This window comes from Cygnus olor, chromosome 1 (assembly GCF_009769625.2).
Source record: "Cygnus olor isolate bCygOlo1 chromosome 1, bCygOlo1.pri.v2, whole genome shotgun sequence".
Lineage (NCBI taxonomy): Eukaryota > Metazoa > Chordata > Aves > Anseriformes > Anatidae > Cygnus > Cygnus olor.
Window position 1 is genome coordinate 40,479,115 of NC_049169.1, and position 15,621 is coordinate 40,494,735.

The 15,621-nt window shown below is 37.2% G+C and overlaps 1 protein-coding gene across 13 annotated transcripts in view; it reads right to left on the reverse strand.

The window, feature by feature from the left end:
* Positions 1–15,621, reverse strand: part of KCNC2 (potassium voltage-gated channel subfamily C member 2) — a 102,894-nt gene that overhangs the window by 62,633 nt on the left and 24,640 nt on the right. The gene's annotated exons all lie outside the window — the stretch shown is intronic.

The window sequence follows — 15,621 nt, forward strand, 5'->3', positions numbered from 1 at the left end:
GATTGTTTGTCATTCAGGCTTTCATTTAATGGCCACATTTCAGCATTGGTTACAGCTGTGCAATCATGCATAGGTCAATGCACTGGCACCGGGGTACGTAAAGGCATCCTACAGTTCATCTTTTTAGATTCTGACTTTCCCACGCCAATAAAAAGAGAAGCTATAAACTTAATTAACCACTAAACATTAATTTGCTAATAGTTACAATTCCTATTTTTCTTTAGATATTGATTCATTTTAATGTCAACTATATAGCCATGAACTCTCCATGCTTACAAGAATACTCAAAGTAATATAAAATATTAATTTTCCTACCTTAATTATTTCATTTTTTTATACTACCAGATATCTTGTAATATATTTTGTGTGTGTGTTTTGGGGCTACTATTATGAAATTGGGTTGCCATAGTGTCTTTCAAAACCAATATGGGAACTTGATTTTTTTTAAATGTTCCATCAAACTTTGTCCAGCTATAAAATAAAGTAAGATGAGCATCCCATCTCCTGTCTGTGAATAATGTAAATAAAGTTAGGCAACGACCAAATAGCATACCTGTCATCTACTGCTGCTTATATTTTCCAGTTCATTCCCCTTAAATCAAAAAAGAGTCAGTGGAGCTTTATCTCTCAGAACACAGAAAAAAGAAGGAATTTCAACAAACATTCATTTTAAGCCAAATCAGTTTCTGATTAAATGCAGTCTGCAAAATTGAAAGTGGTGCCAATACACTTCACATGGTCCCCTCATTTTCAGCTTTCATCACTCATTAGCATGCAATATGAAAATCTTTACTAATAATCTTTATATTTCTCAACAAATAGTTGTTTCTGTTATCAAGTTCAATGAAAAAGTGCATTCTTTTTAGCTAAAGGAAAAAAAAAAAAAAAAAACATTTTGACCTAAATTTATAGCCTTTCTTTCTTTGTTCAAAGAGTGATCTGAATCCAGATGGCAGATTTTCCAGCTGAAAATCACAATGGAGAACAGGTGTACTTGAAAGCACAGTTAGTGAATTGAAGCAATTGGAGTCCATCTACGCAGATACACACTACAGAGTACCCAGCCCACCCACATAGCCATTAGCTCATTTGCCCATTAAAATGCAGAAACTTAATAAACTATAATTTTGCATAATTCATAAGCAAACAAATTCCATCTGTTTTACCTTCAGAGTCAGTGCTGATTAGGGGGCATGAATGTATTGAAGGAGCGGTATTCTACTGGTATAAATAAATGGAGAGAGAAAGCCTAAAGGCTTCAAAGACTTGCAGTATTTTCAAGCTCACATGCAAAAAGAAATGTGATCAGGACTTGAAAACCTGAAGGATTCAGGGAATTCCAACACTCCAGCAGTTAATCCTCACATCCACCTGTCCACCCTTTCAAGAAAGGTATGCACAAAAACAAAACAAAAAAACAGTGCAAATGGGAATATATAGTATTTTTTACTGTTTAGAAGTTCTATCTTCATTTTTGTTGATAGATCTGCCAAGCAAAAGTCCCTAAATGGGAGACAAGCCCAGACCCATTTATACAGTCTTCTCTTTAGGCCGTGTGAATTGGAAGAAAAGCAGCATGCCCAGTGTTTTTTCTGCTTCTCGTGAGGTTCAACAACGCATTATCCCTTCATCAGGTTGTGACAAAACCTTCTGTTCCCTCCTCCAACTGCTGTATGCGCAGATGTGCACATTTCATTAAACAATTCACAAACTATCCTGATTTTCTTTTCAGGTACACAACAGTGTTTTTCAATCCTCAGTTTCAAAAGAGGAGCTATGGATGCCATACATGTTTTGTATGGATTTTGGCTTATCCCTTCTTCTGATTTACAGGGTAAACATACTTAGAATATTATCGTCCATTTTAGGATTTATAGATATAAAACAAAGATTTATGGCAGATCTTCAGCTGAAGATCTGAACTGTCTATTTTCCATGGATTTCTGCCCCCTTCCCCTAGCCACGAGCTGCTCAGGTGCTCTTGCTGTCTTAGTGCATCTATGCTCTGCTTCGAGGGTCCCTTTTGGAATTTGATTACCAGTTACTGATATTTCCATTAAAAAAAAAAAAAAAAAAAAAGGACAATTATTCAGCTGCTGGCTCTTCTTCAGAAGATCTCCTGGCCACCTCTGAACTACAGCTGCAGAATGATTGCCTGGTTTCAGCATCTGTAATAAATAACTTGGCAGCTGCTGAAGGCTTTCCTGTCCACCGCCTCCAACTACAATACAAGCACATCACTCCTTTACTTCTGTTCTAGATACCATGCATGTGACATGACATCTGGGGAACTTGTACTGGCATGTTCAGTTAACTCTCCTGACGTCTTGCCACAGAAAAGAGAACTCTCTGATTAACATAAAAAATAACAATAACATGTAAACTAAGCAGATTTATGATAGGAAAGAAAGAAAACATCCTTTAGAAAAAGAAAAAGAACAAGAACAAGGGCAGAGGGTAAAAGAAGCTCTCAAGAGTCCCCAGGAAAAAAAAAAATGAAAGTCATAAAACAGTATTTTAAAATTGCATTAGGATAATTTGAACAGATGCCTGTCAACAGGTAGTAAAAGAAATTCCAGTGTGGTGACAAAATAATTGCCCAGACAGAAAAGGTCATGCGTTCCCCTAACATACCTGTAGCCTCGAAGGAAAATCTGGATGCCAGCAAATCTCACCAGCCTAAGTCTTGCCACCTCCTGATCAAAAAATATGATCCATCACAACAGCTCTCTCTGCTCCACAGGCAGGAACCCTTTTCTCTTAATTGCCTAGATGATCTACATAATTAATTTAAATTCAAAGGGACTGTCTTCTAAATCTGTAAGCTCTGCTTTCTTTGTTTCTTCGGTGAACAAAGGCTTACACAGACAAAGCCTTGTTTATTTCCTCCATTTATGCCTTTTAATCCAAGAAAAGGTATTATTTCTACCTGTAACTCATATTTACCTTCCATCTTTAGTATAGCAGAACTACAACAACATGACTCTGAGAACTAGGCTGAGCATCTCCACAGAGGATGGCCAGTTTCTCTTCAGCTAGTTGCTCTGTCAAAAAATAAATAAATAAATAAAAAATAAACAACAACCAAACACAACCATTTGCCAGCATCCCAGGTTTCTGCTTCTATCCTCAATTTAGAAGGCTACAGAACATTATCGTTCACAGCACCAAAAAGGGCTCAAACTGTATCTTAATTCTGATATCCAGCATTATCATTTCAGAACTTCCTTTTTTTCTTCTTTTTTCTTTTTTTTTCTTTTTTTTCTTTCCTTTTTTTTTTTTTCCATAAACTGCCCCAAGACTAAAGAAACTGTCATGATCTGCTGCTTAGCTCAGTTTTTCACTAAGGGAACCTCCAGCAGATGAGGTCTGCCCTCAGCAGTGAGGACTACAAAATCAATGGGAATAATTTTAGGTTTGTGGGAGATGAAAGGCTGATTCACACATTTGAAAACAAAGCTCCCCAAAAGGAATAAACAAAATAAAAAATGCAGGTCTTGCACGTTTGCTACATGGTTATTTTTCATCTCACAGAATAAAATATTCATGAACTTTCCAACACTAGCTGCCTACTGCTCAGGAAAAACTGTTAAATATGTAGTAGGATGATATGCTGTGTGAGCTTTATACATTTAGACATTCAATTTTTTATATGATGCTTTTAGGATTTTCATGTATTTCACAGCTTTATGCACCTAAGTTCCTTGCTAGTGCCTCTCACAAAAGGCATTATATCACATGGAAAACAGGCAAAGAAGGTTGGAGAATTTTCTTTTTTTTTTCCATTCAGCCAGGAACAGTACTAAAAAGGTAGAATTTGTGTCAGACAGCAGAGAAAAATGCAACTAAAGAAAGCATCTCTTTAAAAGAGAATAAATATTTTAAAGAAAAAAAAGTCATTTAGAAATTTTAGCTGAGAAGTAGTTTAGCAACTCTTTAGATCACAAAACTTGCAGAATTAAATATCTTCATCTCACCTCTGATGAGAATTTAAATTGTACAAGTAATACATAGGAGAAAACTGTAATTCTCAATTTACCATCTGTATCTACCCATATAAAAATACCATGGTACCTATTTTTAATAAACTGGTCATCCTAGCACTGTCCAGACCAAGGGAAGGACCAGCCTCTAGACCTTTCTCAAGGTATTCACATCTACAGCCCATGTGAATTCAGGTCAGATCACAGTGCGCTTCTTTTTCAGCCCCAGAGCTACGCAATGCTGCCTCCTATATATCTGACAGTTTCAGAAATGTTGGTATCCAGGAGTTTTATAGCTAAAAATTAGACAGTGTGCTAGATAACTAGATAACATTCCGAACAATTAGATAATAGTCCAAGCAAACACAGCAGTTTTATTTCCTATGACAAAGCCTGGACCGATGCTCCATTCAGAAGATTTTGAAGCAGTTTTTAATGCCAAACACTCCCGTAGCTCACAAATAATTGATAATACCATTCAGGTAAGCAATTCTTTCGCTGATGTACATGAAAGAGCAATCATTAGTCAATGTTTCATAACAGCTGCAGGCTATTCAGTGACAACAGAAGTTCAAAATTTCTTAATAAACACAGAAATCTGTTGTTTGAAGGAGACCTATTGCGTGATAAGGTGAAATATTTGTGCACTATCTTGGCACAAAGCAAATTTGCAAATGTTTAAAAGGGACTGAACATTAAATCGATTTAGTTTATAGAGATTTACCTTTTTTGAGAGAGATTCATCCACCTCAAAACTAAAAATACTTGCGGGGGGGGTAAATTTCACGACCCACTGGAACTCTAATGGAACAACTACTGAAAGCAGGCACCTGTTGCTTTTCTGTTTTGTTGTATTTAAATGTAGTACCTGTAAATGCTTTGTCTTTCAAAATTATTACTGCCTGTTGAATAAAAAAGTAAAACTGCAAGAGGAAAAATACAAATCTTTCCCGGTGATAGGAAAAAGTACCTTTTATATCAGGTTTGTAGATATTTCCTACATGAGAAGGTTGTTGTGTTTCTTGTTGTTGTTTTTTTTGTTGTTGTTTTGTTTTGTTTTTGTCATTCTGAAAAGAATATTTTCATTTTCTCTTCAGTATTTTTCAAAAACCAATTTGCATAAAGCAATATTCTGTACTACACACTCCACTCATAAGGAATTACATTAAAAATGTTAATTAGGTCATAAAATTCAAACACTCAGAAGCTGGAAATGCCAGGCTTACTCATTCAGCCCTCATTCACAGGAACAGAACATGTTGCCAGCGTCATGAACCCTAATCCCTAGTAACTGAAAGCAACTAGGGAATAGCTTTTTCTTTTTTTTTAAAGAAGTGCCCCCACATTGCAAGCAACAAGCACTTTACTACAGCCATTAAACAAACCCATTAAACAAACAAACAAACAAAACCACAATACATCTTACATTTCCGTCATACAAAAGACCTAAATCTCGGAGAAAGTGGACCAGACCCCATTCTGCAATGGAATTAAAATGATAACTAATGACCCAACCAGACCCTGCTTTTCAAACCTGGGTGGGAAATCCTGCTGCAACCACAAACCTGGTACCAGATCTAAGCATGTCAGCATGACAAACCACCCCAGGGACTGAAGACGCTCTGGTACTTCTCATAGCATCAGCAGATCCCACCGGTTTCTCCTGGCTACCTACTTGCAGCCTCTCTTGTATTGCTACAAATAAAAACGAGAAACTCCTGAGAAGAGAGGATGTACAATGGAAGGTCAGGAATAATCCCAGTAAGCAAATAGCAGAAGACCTGACGGCTGGGATTAATATAAAATGGTACAAATGGGTGCTGTCAACACCAGTCATACCTTGAGGATACTAGCAAGCTGGACACACCATGGACTGTTGTTTCAATTTCTAAAACCCTTGTCACCCAGTTTCATCCATGAATTTACCAAGCTCTACATGAAATGAGTTTTTCCTCTTTGTTGTTAGATGGCATGAGTTTTCCTAGTTCCAGGAAAGCCTAAATTGTTCTACATGAACATTTGATTTGCCAGTAGAGCCCACAAAAAAAGCTGAAGTGCATAAAAACACTGGTCAAATGAAAGAAGGCTGTGAGATACATTTTTGCCTTGCACCCACACTTCCTGAGCACTCATGCCCATGGTTGTCCTCTTCACAGAATATCCCCAACTACTCCTGGATGGGTAGATGCTCAAGGAGTGCCTAGTTTTTTCACATTTCTTTGTAAAGAGAAGATTTTTGTTCTCCCTTCATACACATACCCACATGCAAATACAGTCCTGACCAGCCACAGGCGAGTATATTTTGAAGTCCCAGGATACCTTTCAATTTCTTTCTGGTCCTTCTGCCTTTATTTGCTGGAATATGAAGTCCTGATAGAGATGTATATCAAATGGCAGGCAGATTTTCAGGCTCAGCAATCAGGCTGCTTATAATCCAAGGCAATGCTCCATGATGTCTAAGCACATATTCTGTGGCTGCTGAATAGAGGGGATTTTTACTTCCCAAGAGAACTGTAATTATCCTCCATAGGCAAAGTCTGCAGACTTCTTGTAGGCCAACAACTGCCAAAGTCAATCTTAGACAGTCTGAGTATATGTATTCATCTCAAGTAGTAATCATTTCAAGGCATGTATGTCTCATTACAGCAGCAAAAAATTATTTATACGAAGCCTGATGCCCCTACACAAACCTGCAGGCTTCAAATGAGCAAATAATGATACTGGAAACTTATCTATCTAGTCTTCCTTTTCCCTCTTTAAATAAAAATCAAACCATGCTTTTTACTTATTTAAAAATAAAAACATAAATACAGGAATTTTATTCATAATGCTGTTGGAGGTATAGAAGAGCCATTTCCTGAGTAAATATTTTTATTTTAACAGAGAACATAAATTGGCCAAATCGGCAAACCTTGTGTTTACCTCTCTTAATGACAGATCTGTTTATTTTCCACAAAACTGGATTCAAATTTGACATTTAGCAAGGATGAGACTAAAGCTGTTGCTCTTACCCATAGCATCCAGAGGAGAAAAGGCCTGATGGCAACCTTTTATCCTTCCACCACAATACAGAGCCTTCCACAAGAGACCATGCTGGGAAGGCTGGGACAAGGCAACGCAGCAGCCCATGGGAAGCACACATGTTTGGTACCCAAGCCAAAGACAATTTCCCTGACTCTCAAGAGCTTTCCACTAAAATTAATTAGTTACAGTCAAATGTTGTTGCTAACACCCCTTTTCTATCATATTTCAGAGCAGAAAAAAAAATAGTGTAGTTAAATTCTGAAAAACATGACTTAGAACAGAAGTGCATTCTAAATTGAGGGACAATACTGTGATACTTAAGAAGCATGCTTGCAAGCACATTTTAGTAGTTTAGGAATGATCATGAAGAGTGGTGATTATGAGCTAATAATGATATACAGAAAGAGCTAGCCAGACAACACTATTTTCTGAAGGTGACAGACTACACCAAACAAGAGACATCAGGGCCTATAAGAAAGCAAGAGGGGGACTCTTTATCAGGCAGTGTAGTGATAGGACAAGGAGTAACAGTTTTAAACTAGAAGAGGGTAGATTTAGAATGGATATAAGGAAGAAATTCTTTACTCGGAGGGTGGTGAGGCACTGGAACAGCCTGCCCAGAGAAGACGTGGATGCCCCATCTCTGTAAGTGTTTAAGGCCAGGCTGGATGGAGCTTTGGGCAACCTGGTCTGGTGGGAGGTGTCCCTAACCATGGTGGGGTGGAATTAGATGGTCTTTAATGTCCCTTCCAAACCAAACCATTCTTTGATTCCATGACATGAGCTTTGGCAACAACCATGTGCAGTCTCTGAGTATACTACCCGCCAGAACCTTGCTTAAATTTTCTATACACTAAAGAAATGTCTCAACACTGAAGAAATACAGATACTTCTTGTTAATCCAAGTCAGGTTTCTATTGCTAGTGTGCTGTGTCCGTTGTTCATGGAAGTTTACTGAAATGTTTGATGCTGTTAAACAAGAGATTTCACATGCACTTCTCAGAGACTATGCAATTATAAACCCAGGAAGACTACACAAATTTTAACTGAGAAAAACTATCTTGCCCTTTGGCATGGAAGGCTAAGTTAATAGGATTCTTCCTCATGTTGTGAAGCAAGTATCTGGATGTTTTCCATGCTGTATTTCTGCCTTACTGAAAAGCAAGATACTCCATTCTCCCAAACAAAAGCTTCCGCACTGCCTGAAAATTAAAAACAGATGCTTGCCTTGAAAATTTTAAATTTCCAGTAAATTTTCATGTGAATGACAGTACAATCATTTAGACCCTCATTACTAAGGGGTCATTCTCTTTTATCAATTTTTCTGCCAGCAGAAGTGACACTGTAAAAGTACATTGTTTTAAAAATTAATTTAAAAAAAAATATTTTTTTTAAATTAATATTCATTTTATTCACCGCTTTAAAGACTTCTAATAGGCAGCAGAAAAGAATGTGCAATAAGAAGGTGCTGTTTTCTCAGAAACAAATTTTAAGCAGAATTACTCTTCTTCCAGTAAAATCAAAGCTTTCTTTTAATCAAATGAGTGATCATTTACTTTAAACACCAAAACCACATCAAAATGTAACACTAATAAATGACATCGAATAGAATACTAAGAATACTGTTTTCTCATATGGCCTTAGAAAAATCTATAAGATCTGTATGGAGAGGCTTTGAGCCTCTCCATGCAAACAAAGTGGTGCAGGTACATCATGGTGATTCAAGTTTAGGCCTGACCCAGCTCAGCTGTGCATCAGTGGAAATGAAAGAACCTCCTAACCTGACTCTTCTCAGAGAAGGCAGAGCCAGACTCTTCTCAGATGAGCCCAGAGACAAGCAAGAGTAACAGGCGCAAGAAATGAACTTTAAACATAAGAAAAACATAATTTACTGTGAGGATGGTCAAATGTTGGCACAGTCTGCCCAGAGAGGCTGAGGACCTTCCATCCTTGGAGATATTCAAAACCCTGAGCAACCTGCTCTGGGTGACCTACTCTGAGCAGGCAGTTGGACTAGATGATCTCCAGGGGCCCTTTCCTACCTCAGTCATTCTCTGAATCTTCCACAACTTCTTGGAAGCACTAATGATCTAATATACCATGTTATTATCTTCTGTATGTGTTCAGCTGTATGTGTTCTGTATGTGTTCAGCTCTTTTCTAGCCTAAATAACGGAGCTAATAAAGAGGCAAGCCTTTTGGCTTGACTCTAACTTAGAAGTACCTTCATGTTTTCAACTGGGCCAGAATTGTAAATAGGGCTGTGTCACATGGGAGAAATGTGGCTTGCACTTCTAAGTAAAAATTAGGAGAAAAATAAATTAATAGTATGGCAACAAAAGATATATTGTATCACCAGATTATACAATGAAATATCAAGCTAAAAAGAAAGAGCATGAAATCAGTATCTTAATAAGGTCTAGGAAATACTTCCATCAGCTGTGACAATGATTTTTAGCAGTAAGTTGATAGTAAATCTAGAATTGTTCACAGGCCCAAAAACAATATTGCATTTTGGCTTCCATCCCATATTAAATTCATTTCCAAAGCTTTGCAGATATGCCCATCAGTACCTCATGCCAAACTGTCAAGAAATTGCCTCTTATGCACCCTATTTTGGTATAAAATCATATTTTCCTTTTCCCTCACAGAATTAAGCTGTTCTCCCAAGTTAATTTTTCATTGAATAGCTGAAGGAATCAACTACTTTTTTAATGTAGCTTCTGATCTGACAGCAGAAAGCTAAGGAAGTGAATACTTATCAAAAGCAAAGCCATGGAAATTTTACATACAAAACTGAGACTTTTTTCCAACTTAATAAAGGACAGTGTTATCGATTAAAATATATATATATATATATCCTGAAATAAACCAAGAAATATCAGTAATAGTTTTCTCGTGCATCCATTAAAGAAAAAAAAGTTAGCTTTTATTGTGGTATAAACCAGGGTTGTTTGCCTGAACTATACCAGCATGCTTTAAACCCAGTTTTACAGCAGTTTGCACAATGAGTGATATATCTGACTATTGACATCTGTCAGCAGGGATTTGCAAAGCAGTTTTAATGAGTTAGGCATTGAAACATTGGTATGCAATTCAAATTGGCACATAGATTTTCTCCTTTGAAAATGGCAGCTATGAGCCATGGAGAACTTCAGCAACAGGGAGCCAAAGTACCATTTAGTTCTTCATTTGGAATAAAGGAAGTCTCACATGATACCAGTTTTATTCATTGCTTGTACGATAAAGACAATCAGTTGCTACTCTGTTAACTCCAAAGCTGTGATGCAGCCAGATGCATAATTTCACTCCTCAAATGTTCTCCACAAACATTTTAGTGTTAAAAAAATCAAATTTCTCTCCAGTATATAGTTCTGATCCAGAGCTAAAAAATATGACTACCACAAATCAGGAAGTCATGCTGCATTCAGAACACAAGCAAATAAAACGCGAATCAGTGACCCCTCCTGCAATTTCCCTGGGATGGTATCCCCTTTGGCATGTTTCTTGGGCCTGAGACTATTTTTAAAATGCTTATCAGGAGGATCAGACCATCCGCCTTTCCATCAGCAGGATGCATTTGGTACTCCTGTGTTTGGATCTAATCTCACTACTTGCTTGCTAATGGAAACTTAACAGGCTTAAAGACGGTGATTAATATTACAAGTTAGAGTTTCTCCTATTCTCTTGCAGATTCCAATACTCCCATAGGCTTCAACATGCCAGATGTTCCTACTTCGCCTCATGAAGATCTGCGGCATCCCATCTGAGCAGCAACACGTTCCAATGTCACAGTTCTGACGTCCAGTTGTGCCCTGAGACCCTTGGACCTCTGCCTTCAGTATTTCCACAAGGAGGGAAAGCTCAGCATTACCGATCAAATCATGCCACAACAACTTGCTTTCCTATTTCTATCTGTTCCAGTGGCATTTCACCTGCTATTAAAAAAATAAAAATAAAAAATTGGAAAGCCCCGAATGCCTGATCTGTTATGGTAGAAGTTTAATTAGACCTAAAACCAAATTGAAAGTGTCAGCAATATCTTTTTTAAAGTGCATTTAGGTATACTCCATGTAATAATAACAAGACATGAAGTAAGTAATGAAATTATTACCGTAGGAGTGAAAATTGTTTTAAAAGAAAGACTACTATTCATACTGAATACCACATGTTTAAATGACTGGCATTGCATTAATAATTATAGTAGTTATCACTCTCCATTGAATAGCAAATATATTCAGATTACTAGCTTTATTATATTACAGCAAAAATAAAAAAGACAGATTTAACAAATGTTACTGCCTAGCTGGGGTAGTCATTTGCCAAATTCTGTTCCCATTATTAGTAGCCAATTTGTTTTGAAGTCGCTGAAAAGCCGGGTAAGAAAACTGTTATCAATAGACACATTTTATTGATAGAAAGCCAAACATATATAAACACATTGTGAATTCAAAAAATACATTTTAAGTCTCTCATGTTTTTGTCACCTTACTCTATCTGTCCCAGATATAATAGTAAATTAAGAAAAATGAAAAGCTTGTTTCAGTCTCCAGTGTTTTATGATGAGCAAATTTTGTTTGTAGGAGAGATGGACATAAAAATACAGTTTAAAGTTCTGTTTTCTATCACAAATAGTTAGAGAAGCTGGAGGCACCTTTACCTTCGCAGGCTTCTCCAAATCACTTCCCATCATTTCCCATGATTATCCTGGGCACTTCTCCCCTTTGCCCATTAGACTACTACTTGGTATTTTTAAAAACGTTGTAATGCCGTAAGGTCACAAACAATAATGGCCTTGTTGGCTAAATGTTGAAATTACACAGAAAGCAAGACACCAGCTCTGCTGCAGAAAGTCTATTGTCTAAAAGCTACTGGTTGTAGCCACAGCAGTTATTCAATGATGCAAAATCAGACTCTTCCAAAAACAGAGCTAGTTCACTGTACTAGAAGTGTTGTGAATTAGAGTTGGTGTATAAGTCCTAACAAACCTGTTCACTACTGCTTCTTTCTCCCAAGGGACAGAAGAGACAGTAGAGGTGCTCCTTCTTGCCCTTCCAGACACATACATGCATTTTTTAATTACCTTTCATGCCTCTTTCTTCACCATATTTCACTGAAATAAAAGGTCTTCTTGACATAGAGAGCACAACCTTAAGGTTTGTGTTGCCATGAGAAGCCCCTCACACCGCATATTCTGGAAAAGCAGTTCAGGAGCACCCTAAGTCCCTGTTCAGACCACTATTCAAGCTCTGGACCAATTTGAGAAAGGAGAACATCCAGTTACTAGGCAGTGTCTGGAGTTCCCAGGTGTGGGTTGGGTTTGGTTTTGTTTTTGTTATTTTTTTTCTCTGTTTTGACTGTTTTAGTTGCTGCTTCAATCATTCAAAGAACTTTTTAACCTCAAATATTCAAGATACGTGTTTTCATTAACTTAGCATGTATTTCTCCCTTCAGCAACATCGCTGTAAAAGGAAATTGTTCTCTGACATTGTGAGTGCCGGAAAAACACACTGCTGCATCTCTCAGATGAAAATCTTCCAGCAGCATCAGGAACATAGCACTCCTGGTAAAACATCTGCTAGACATGGTTAACCTTGACAGTCCTGTGAGCAGAAATATTAACAAAACCAGCCTGTGCTGTGGGCATATGTGTCTGCTGGTGCTCCTGTCTAAAAGGCCTTCACCTCAGACTCTTTCCGTCTTCATTACAACATCAAACAGATTGCTGAACCGAGTTAACTCATATTTCAACTTGTGCAACGGTGACTGAATGGGAAACAGCACTGAGCATAGTGCTCACAAGACTGCAAATTCTTTTTCTGTTAATACTAGAATAAAATTTCAAGACAATTAAGGATTGTTTGGTGGGTATTCCTTCACACAACACACCCTTTGTGTCCTAATTACACAAAATCTCATACATCTGCAGGGAACTCATACAGCAGCAGTAACAATCCTTTACTATATATAAGGCAACCAACAAGATAAGATTTACAAAACTTTTTCCCCTCACTCAAAAAAAAAAAAAAATTGTATATATATATATATGTGTGTGTGTATTTCTGCAACTAGTGATCAGTAACTAATCTTTCAAAGAACAGTTCTGGTACAAATTTCTGACAAGTTTCTAACTTTTCAGTCTTGATGAGAAATTTCCATTTCATTGAAATAGCATTTCAACTGCTTTGAGTTTTCAAAGTCATTTAAATCTTGAAAACAGGCATGGAACTCATTAGCTTCATCAACTGAGCTAAGTCAAAACCAGGTGCTGCGTAAAAGGCTTTGTATTACATGCAGAGAGAGAGCATGTAAGACAGTGCCCAACTCTCCCTTGCACTGGAAAATAAAGCCCCTCTCTGCAGGTAAGCAGCTCTGCTATATTCTATACAAGAGGAGAAATACTCCTGCAAGTCCACAAGCTGATACTGCAGAAAGGTGGGACTCAACATAGAATCATAGAACCGTAGAATCATTAAGGTTGGAAGAGACCTTCAAGATCATCTGGTCCAACCATCCCCCTGCCACCAATGTCACCCATTAAACCACGTCCCTAAGCACCACGTCCAACCTTTCCTTGAACACCCCCAGGGATGGTGACACCACCACCTCCCTGGGCAACCTGTTCCAATGCAGATACATGGCCTCCATTCACAGTGCCGGTGACAAGCCTAAGCACTTGTACAACAGCTCAGAAACACCTGGACAACAATATTTCCATGCATACACAAATTACAGAAGTGTATAAGAAGAGATTTTAAGTAGGCATTCTAAATACGTGAGCAAAAACAACTGATTTCCCTTCCAGAAATACGTTTTTAAAAGCTTTTTGCTTTTTTTTTCCGGGGGTGTATCAAAGGATGCTACTTTTTTCTCCCTTTCAGAGAGAAGCCCTTCCCTAGCCAGCACGCAGTCATACTCCATTAGCTCAGCACTATTGCTGTTATGGAGAAGTTAACCATGGTGATTTCCCACATTGAAACTTCAATTACTCTTCTCCACTTGCTTTTTTTGTTTGTTTTAATAAAATATAAAAGTAATCAAAATTGAAAATATTTATTTTTACCTTGTCTATAAAGAAATTCTATTCCATTTCTGCTGGTAATTGGGCCATCTCTGTTACAATTCACTTATTAATGCAGCAGAACAAAGCTCACCTCAGTAGTTATGCACATTAATAACAGCCTATTACCCACGTCACCTTCTTATGAATCAGTAAGCCTAATGACCAAACTTTAAAATGAGCAGAACAGACATATTTCTGCACAATGAACTTTGCTAAAAAGCCAATAACAGTTCATAAAGACTCACCACCTCCAATTACACATGCTTTTGCTGAAAGATATTCAAGTTTACATATCAAATCTCTAAAAACATTTTTTTAACTTATCTATACTTGAGTCTGAGATTTAGTAAACTTATCATGACCATCAAATGTACCAAAGTTATTTTTTGTGTGTTTGTTTTTAACCCCTTGCATGCCTCTTACTTCTGCTGAAATGCTAAGCTGCAAACTCCATTTTCACTCTGACAGGGCAACAATTTCTCCAAAATTAGTGAACTTTCACCAGAAAACTGCTGGCAAAGTGCACATGGCCTTGACATACCAGCACACAATTCAGACTGGAGCTATCTGTCAGTTTTGCTTCAGGCATTTGATGCCCAGGGTGCTCTGCCACCGTTTGCCATTTAATGTTGCCTAACCATGGGCAGTCACTTGAGCAATAAAAATAATGGACTTCTCAGTTTGAGGAACACAAAGAAATACTAGAAGTTAACATGGATGAGTCCATAATAGACATATTTCTGTTTTTCAGGGGAAAAAAAATATATATTATTTTCTGTTCAACATTGAAATATTTAAATCTTTTTTATCCTTCTTTCTAACTTATAATGAGATTGCTACTGAAAATGATGTTCCAGAATTAAAAACTGATACAAATATTTCATCATTTTAAAAATACTGCCCCTTCCTACTATTACTCTTTCTCCATACCTACTTTATCAAAATAAATAAATAAATAAATAAAAATAGTTTGTCTCCTTTAAGCTTCAGTTTGGACAAATTCGTTACTGACCAAGGACTTGGTCAGAAATAAATACTGTCAAGCATTTCAGCTACTTTTCATAGATTTGAATGCACTTCCACGTATGAAACACACTACAGGAAATAAAATTACAGCTCTGATTCAGGAACGCATGTAAGCACATTAAACAGGCACTTATCTGCATAAGCACAAACAAGAAGAGGCAAAACATCAAAGGCTTGACAAAGCTGGAAGAAGAGACTGTTGAATGAATAAAAATATATGGAAGATAAAATCTGGTCGAATTCAATGTTTTGGATGGTATTCCAGATGTTTTTTGTTATTATTTTCAAGTCTTTCTAAACCTGCTTTCAGATCTTGTTTCAGGCAAAAATTTTGCTACCATTTCCTGTGAGAAAAAGATAGGCCCCTTAATAACAATGAAGTATTTCTGGCTCAAGCACACACTATAAATTTTCCCTGCACTTCTTTAAATACGTCATTGGGTTATCACTGGATTATTTATAAGCAAGTGTAAATTTATTTGGAGTGTAGATATTGAGGTAGAAATTGGCTGGCATCTTCTGTTAT